The sequence below is a fragment of the Lontra canadensis genome, unplaced genomic scaffold (assembly GCF_010015895.1).
Source record: "Lontra canadensis isolate GAN:19392208 unplaced genomic scaffold, GSC_riverotter_1.0 scaffold96, whole genome shotgun sequence".
NCBI classification, from domain to species: domain Eukaryota; kingdom Metazoa; phylum Chordata; class Mammalia; order Carnivora; family Mustelidae; genus Lontra; species Lontra canadensis.
In genome coordinates, this window is record NW_022631090.1 from 2,258,349 (window position 1) to 2,266,342 (window position 7,994).

The 7,994-nt window shown below is 37.4% G+C and overlaps 1 non-coding gene across 1 annotated transcript; it reads right to left on the reverse strand.

Annotated features, from left to right (window-relative positions):
• Positions 1-229: 229 nt before the first annotated feature.
• On the reverse strand, positions 230-336 carry LOC116854925. The gene has a single exon (XR_004380250.1). It is a non-coding gene; the product is annotated as a U6 spliceosomal RNA (small nuclear RNA).
• Positions 337-7,994: the final 7,658 nt, after the last annotated feature.

Genomic DNA, 7,994 nt, shown 5'->3' on the forward strand with positions numbered 1-7,994 from the left:
TTCTTCATTCTTTTTTCTTTCTATTCCTCAGACTGGATAATCTCATTTGACCAGTCTTCAAGTGTGCCAAAAGCTTCTTTCTTCTGCAAGTTCAGATATACTGTTGAGCCCCACTAGTGAATTTTTCATTTCAGTTTTTGTACTTTTCAACTCCAGAATTTCTTATTGGTTCTTCTTTCATTTTTAAAGTATTTGTTTACTTTTTTCTTGTTTTATTTAAATTCCAGTTAAAAATATGGAATTCCTTATGAATTTGCATGTCATCCTTGTACAAGGGCCATGCTTATCTTCTCTGTATTGTTCCAATTTTGGTATATGTGCTGCCAAAGTGAGCACACTTATTGGTTCTTTTTAACTAATTGCTCTCTTTGTATTAACATTCACTATTTAGTGAGACATGTTCTCATATTCTCATGGTTTCCTTTACTTTTAAGAAAACTGATATTGCTGATTTAAAGTGATTGTCTAATTAAGTGCAAAGTCAAGTCTTCCTCAAGGAATTGCTTCTGTTAACTACTCCTTTGCCTATATATGAGCCATACTTTTTAGCTTTTTGCATGTCTTATAATTTATTCTTGAAAATTGGAAATTTAAAATAATAATAATGTGAGGACTTTGCATATCAAATGCCCCTCAAAGTTTTGTTGGTATAACTATTTGTCATTGTTGCTTATTTGTTTGTTTAATGATATTTCTATACTAATTCTGTCAAAGTTTGTATTTTTTTGTTTGTTTGTTTATCATGTGTGGCCACTAAAGTCTCTGCTCGCTTAGGTTAGCATCCAGATAATTACTTTACAGAGATTTCCTTAAATGCCTGGAACCAATGATCTCCCAGCCATTGCCAAGTGACTGAGCTCACTGGAGCACAGCTTCAACTCTCAGCCAGGCGGTTCACAATCCTCTTTTAGCCTTCTCTTCCTGCTGGTATAGAATTCTACAGGTTAGGGATGCCTGGGTGGCTCAGTGGGTTAAGCCTCTGCCTTTGGCTCAGGTCATGATCTCAGGGTGCTAGGATTGAGCCCCACATCAGGCTCTCTGCTCAGCAGGGAGCCTGCTTCCCCCTCTCTCTCTGCCTGCCTCTCCACCTACTTGGGCTCTCTCTCTCTCTGTCAAATAAATAAAATTTAAAAAAAAAAAGAATTCTACAGGTTAGGCAGTGGTGAGGCTTTTGTCTTCTCAGGTCTCTCATGAGCATGTACACAGCCCTGGGCATGCTCCCTTTAGTACCTGTTCTTTTCCAAAGATTTTCCTTTTAAGACTTGTAGTAAACTTGTTGTTTATCTCAACTGTTATCTACAGTCTGAGGCAGTTGCAATATTAAACAGCTAATACTGATGCTCCCAGGGAGAAGTTCGTTGGCACTGGCACACCTCTGTGTTAGGTCATATATGGACAAGCTTTGTGAATGCATTCATCCTGGGAACCACAAAACAGGTCAGTGATGGCAGTCATTTGGGTATGAGGCTTTGAAGGAGCTTTTACCCTTTTCTGCGCACTCCAGTAGCTGCCAAGTGGTAGGTTTTCACAATGATTTGAGGGCTATTAGTATTCTAGGCTACCACATAGCTGAGCATAGGGAGATGGGAATAGGGCAAGAGAAAACGCCGCAACGGTCAGTGTTTTTACTAAGATTCAGCTGTTTTTTGTGGGGTTTGTTTTGTTTTGTTTTTTTGAGTAAACAGTTCCTGGATTGCTGCAAGTCTTTGGTTAACTTCCAGAGTTCTAAAAAAGTTGATTCTGACAAGTTTTGCCAGTCTTCTCCTTGGTTTTATTGGGGAAGTATTTTCAGAGGTCCTTATTTTCCCACTATTGTCCTCAAGCATCCTTTAAATACATTTAAATAATAAGAAAAATAGTTTATAAATTTACCCATATAGTTTCCATTTTCAGTCACTTCATTCTTTGCTGAAGATCTCTATTTCCATCTTGTTTAATTTTCCAAGCATTAGAAGCTTCCTTTCTTTTAAGAGCAGTCTGCTGGTGCCAGATTCCTTCAGCTTTTATATATCCAAAAAAGTCTTTATTTCATCATGGAGTTTGAAAGCTCTTTTCACCGGGTATAGAATTCTAGATAGACTTTTTTAAAAATCCTATGCAGCCATCAAAAGAAATGAAATCTTGCCATTTGCGACGACGTGGATGGAACTAGAGGGTATCATGCTTAGCGAAATAAGTCAATCGGAGAAAGACAACTATCATATGATCTCCCTGATAAGAGGGAGAGGAGATGCAACATGGGGGGTTAAGGGGATAGGAGAAGAGTAAATGAAGCAAGATGGGATTGGGAGGGAGATAATCCATAAGTGACTCTTAATCTCACAAAACAAACTGAGGGTTGCTGGGGTGAGGGGGGTTGGAGGGGTGGGGTTATTATGGACATTGGGGAGGGTATGTGCTATGGTGAGTGCAGTGAAGTGTGTAAACCTGGCGATTCACAGAACTGTACCCCTGGGGAAAAATATATGTTTATAAAAAATAAAATTAAAAAAAAATCCTATCAGAACTTTAAAGATGTTGCTCTAGTGTCTTCTCACTTGTGTAATTTCTAATGAGAAAGTTGCTCTCATCTTTATCTTTGTTCCTCAGCACATAATGTGATCACAATGTGTTTGGGTGTAGTTTCTTTGTGTTTCTTGTGTTATGTTTTTATCATGCATCTTAGACCCATGAATTTATAGTTTTTATCAAATTTGGAAAAATTTTTGTCCCTTATTACTTAAAATATTTTTCTGGTCTCCCCCCAACACCTCCTCCTGCCTGGACTTCACTCACATATACTAGCACATTTGAATTGTCCCAGTTCACTAATGCCCTGTTAATTTTTTTATTACTTCTCTTTTTTCTTTGTTTTATATTGATTTGAATTTTATATTGAATTGACTTTATGGCTATGACTTCAAGTTGAAAAATCTTTTCTTCTACAATATCTTATTTGCCATTCATCCCATCTAGTTTATTTTTTCATCTCCAAAATTATAGTTTTTATCCTTAGCAGTTCCATTTGTGTCATTTATATATCTTTCCTTTTGCTAATTAATGTTTTAATATATGTTATAAAAAACTGTTTAATGGCCATGTCTACTAATTCTATCACCTGTGTCATTTCTGGATAGGTTCCCATTAATTTTACTCTTCATCATGGGTCATATTTCTCTTTGTGTTTTTGCATGCCCACTGATTTTTTTATTTGGTACCAGACATTGTGACCATATCTTGTTGAATGTTGGATTTTATAACCTTATAAATATTCTTTAGTTCTTTTTTCCCTGGAACACAGTTAAATTATTCAAAAGCTGTTCCTTTCAGTTCTTATTTGTAAGATTCCCTAGGTAAGTCTGGAGCATTGTTCAGTTTAGGGCTAATTTTCCCCAATACTGAGGAAAGACCCTTCTGAGTATTCTAACCGATATCCCATAAATCTTGAGGTTTTTCCATTCTGGTTGATAAGGACATGTTCTACTTCTATGCCTGGGTGTGTACCAAGCACTGTTACCTCTAATCCTTTCAGGTGATTCTTTCTCTGGCCTTAAATAATTTCCTCCCATGCCTAGTGTGATCAGTATTCTGCTGAATATTCAAGGAGGACCCTCTACACATCTCTGGAGTTCTCTGTGAAGATCCTTCCTCTACGGGACTGTATCTCATGAATTGTAGCCATAACGGCCTCCTTGTGCTTAGAGGTCCATCTCTTCAATTCAAAGGGTTGGCTTAGATTTCCTACCCCTGCACCATGGTCTAAAACTACTCTCAAGTTAGTAAGACAGGGCAGTTGTAGGGCCCACCAAATTTGCTTCTTACCTCTGAGGTATCACTGACCTTATTAGTTAATGTTTGGTGTCTTGAATACCCTTGTTTCATATTTTGAAGGGTTTTTATTTTGTGTTTGTTCAGGTGGGAGAATAAATCAGGTCTATCTTGGCCAGATGTGGAAGTCTTCTCTCTCAGTGATTTGTTGCTAGCTCAGGGTATAAATTCATTACAATAAGAAATCAAAATCAGTCTAGAAGATTTTGTTTATTCTGTGGTACATAGGGATTTCAATGCCCTTTGTAATATGACTATTTGTATTAGGATAGGCTGGTTTTTTGCCTCAGTTGTGATTTAGCCATTGGAGTTTCAGATAAGATTTTTTCTCATTAATTCCACCAAGATAAAGTTTTACTGGATCATAAGTGGTGAAAGTGAAAAATTAGTTTAAGTTTCTGAATCCACAAAGTGAAATATTATGAGCACCTTTGGTGTAATGAGAATTTCATAGCAGAGTTGGACAGGAAGGGAGAAGAGAAAATCCTCTTTTCCAATCTGATGTGGCAAACTCTCATTTTCCATGGAGAATCATGGGTCATAAACTCTACACTAGATAGAAATATTTCCAATCATTTTATTCTGTCCTCCAACCAGACTTCTTATCAGGACTTTGATAGATAGGAAGTGTGATTAAAATAATTTCTCCAAGAGAGAAGTGGGTGAATAGATAAATAGTTGAAAGAGTGGTAGGGCTTGGTCTATACCGTGTCTAAGACCCCTTGTAGTTCTCAACCTAATTCCGGAATGTCAACTCTATACTAACCAAGAGTCAATTATGGTTTTCTAAGGTGCTAAGGAAACAGATTAGAGCACCTGACAACTCCAATGTTGACCAAGTATCATTGTCACAACCCCACAAAAAGGCAGTAGTCTTGCAAAAGAGGTTTTTTTTGCAGTATTGACATCTTACATAGATTATATCTACTGTGTAATTAATGTGTTATATTTAACTATAATTCTAAGCACTAACCACTACCAATATTGCATGTCTTCCTAGAATGAGCAGAATCCTAACATGAAGAAGAAAAAAAAATAAGAAAGCAAGGTCAGACAGATGGTTCCTAAACTGCTTCTGAGAAAGTTAAATAAAACAGTAACAAATATATGAGCAAGAATATCACCTACATGTATTCAATTCCCTGAAAATGATGCAGAAAGTGAAAAAATGTTAAAAAGCTTCTTGGAGTTACAGAATGAACTGTAAGTCTTACATTTTTCTGTAGATAAATATCCATACAGATTCCACTTTCCATTTCAATATTTCTTTGCTCCTTTTGTTATTGAAATGCTAATTCAGATGATTGCCATATAGAAGACACTGTAATGGATATTCTGAGATTGAAAAATCAAGGAAGGCATTGCTTTTAGTTCAATTCTATAGACCAAAATGTTTAATATGAAGTTAAACCAGTAGTATCCTCTTAGGTTCTGGGGACTTTATTCTAAATAAGTTTCTTCCATTTACATAGCACACCACTGATGTTACTGACAGATTCCAATGTAACATGCAACAGTGGTTCCTAATTGCTTTAGCATTTATCATGCACAAGAGACAGGAGGAAAGTTGTCTCATTTCGTACAGCTCGGTTGCATTTCTTATCTCTGAAGTACACTTAAGCAGCAAACTGGGACTTAAGGTAGCTGCCTGAAAACCAGCACCATTAACATGCATGCCTTAGAGGGAAAATGAATTGGTTTTTATCAAACAGAATACAGTTCAACCTCGTTCTGTGCATTGATTTTGCATAATTTCTCTTTTGCACATTTTATAAATTAGGAGTCCTGATCTGGCTTACCCACACAAATTCTCATACTCACATTTTCCAGGTTCTGCCTTTGGGCAGTTTTGTTTTCAAAACATTAAAAAGAGCATTTAGGTGCATTTCCAAGATGCCTTTTGGGTTCAATTAGCACCTAGTAATATTTTTCAAAGCAGTCACTGGAGGTGCTTAACTAGTGTGTACTTAGGCATGTTTTACCTGATAAGTCTTCTGAATAGATTTTATGCTTTAAAGAAACAGTACCACTTCACATTCTATAGTGAGCATGTGGTTACTATGTATGAAGCCAGGGGACTGGAGCAGCTGAAGTTCTGTTCAGGCACTATACAATATAGATCTTTCCAGCTAATGAGTTCCGCTGATTGTTGAAGCCTGCCACACGATGTCTACTGTTCTGGGAATTCTAGTCCCATTAAGATGTGAATCACCAAATGAGTACACAGAGATTGTGTGGTCTTGGTAAGCACAGATGTGCCCATGTCTTTCTGGGTCTGTTTGGGATGAATAAAATACATTTGGGCTGTGTCCTGACAGATATAGATTGCCTCTCTCAAAGTGAGGACTAGGGCTAAAGTTCATATATAATCTGTGACATTAAAATGTGTGATGAATAAATATATATTCATATGTTTTTTAGGTTTATCTCTTTATTTGAGAGAGTGTGCACATGCACATGCACACACATGTATGGCAGGGACGGGCAGAGGAAGAGAATCTTCAAGCCGACTCCCTGCTGATCACAGAGCCTGATGATGTTGTTGTGAGGCTCGATATCACACCCATGAGATCATGAGCTGAGCTGAGCTGAAACCAAGTGTCCGATGCTCAACCAACTGAGCCATCCAGGCGCCCCAATATATAACCTGTTTCTAAAGATGGTCTCTGTTGTGGATAATTTCTGATGACAAAGACAGTCTAATTACACCCTCCCATTGTGATGTTCTTTATGCACAACTCAAGTACATCAGTAAGGTCAAGTTGCACAATGAGCTCAATTGTCTGCAAATATACAATGTAGCTTATGGATTACACACATAATGTGGGAACTGACTCTGTACCCTGTTCCCCATTTAACTCTACAGGTCCCCCCCATCACCCATTGAGCCTTGGTCAAGCATTGGTCCCCAAATCTTATTTACTTTCAATGCCCTTTTGTGTGGCAAGGATCATTTGTTAAAGGAAATAGGGAGACAATTATTTTTCTAGTGTTCCTTTAAATCTTTGGTTTTTCATAAGTCCAGCGATATAATTTACTAGTATGTTCTTCGTATTTGACGCATCCATCCTTCTATATTCCATCAATGCAGAACTGTTTTCTGTCTGTTCATCAGTGTATTTTCTATGTACTCCTATTTGCCTTCCCCGTGGTTGAAAATAAGCATATTTGACCCTTGAACAACATAGGTTTGAACTGTGCAGGTCCACTTAGACATGGATTCTTTGAAAAAATAAATACACTACAGTACCATAAATGTAATTTCTCTTCTTCACAATTTTCTTAATGTTTTCTTAAGAATACAGTATGTGATACATAATAACACATGAAATATGTGCTAATGGACTGTTTCTTTTTTTTTTGTAGATACTTGATGAATGTTTATTGAATGAACAAGTACTGTGGTTTAGGTACTGACAGGTGGTTTCTTTTTTTTTTTTAATTATTTATTTATTTTTTATAAACATATATTTATTTTTTCCCCAGGGGTACAGGTCTGTGAATCTCCAGGTTTACACACTTCACAGCACTCACCATAGCACATACCCTCCCCAATGTAGTGGACTGTTTCTGTTATCAGTAAGGCTTCCAGTCAGCAATGGGCTATTAGTTGTTAGCTTTCGGGAAATCAAAAGTTAGACGTGGATTTCAGACCATGCGGGGGTCAGGGCCCGTAAGCCCTGTGTTGTTCAAGGGTCAACTGTGAATGAAAAGGAAGTCAATTAAAGGGCAAGAGTACGTGGCAAAAGAGGGAGATGAAAGAAAACTGTAAATGATTACCTTACCCTCACTGAGTGGTCGATTCTATATATATTCATACATCACAGTCCTGCAAGGAAACTCAGCAAAGCTCTACACTAGCACCAGGTCCACATTTGGAGACTAGGGGGTTAACGTATTAACAGCACTGAGAAGCCCTGTGTTTCTAAGCATAGTAAACTTTACCCAAATCCTAACTCATCCCAACGGCTCTTTCTGAAAAATGCAGTCAAGTGCTTCCACAGAGCCGGAAAAAGTATCTATATTTACAATGGAGTAGGGATGACGACGCTATTAAGAAAAATGAGTCTCCACACATAAGAACTTTCGTGAACACATTTATTGCAAGTAGCTCTATGGAAAGGCAAGTCAGATATATATATAAACACTATACAAAGTTGCAAGGTTGTCTCCCCAAACAGCAAATG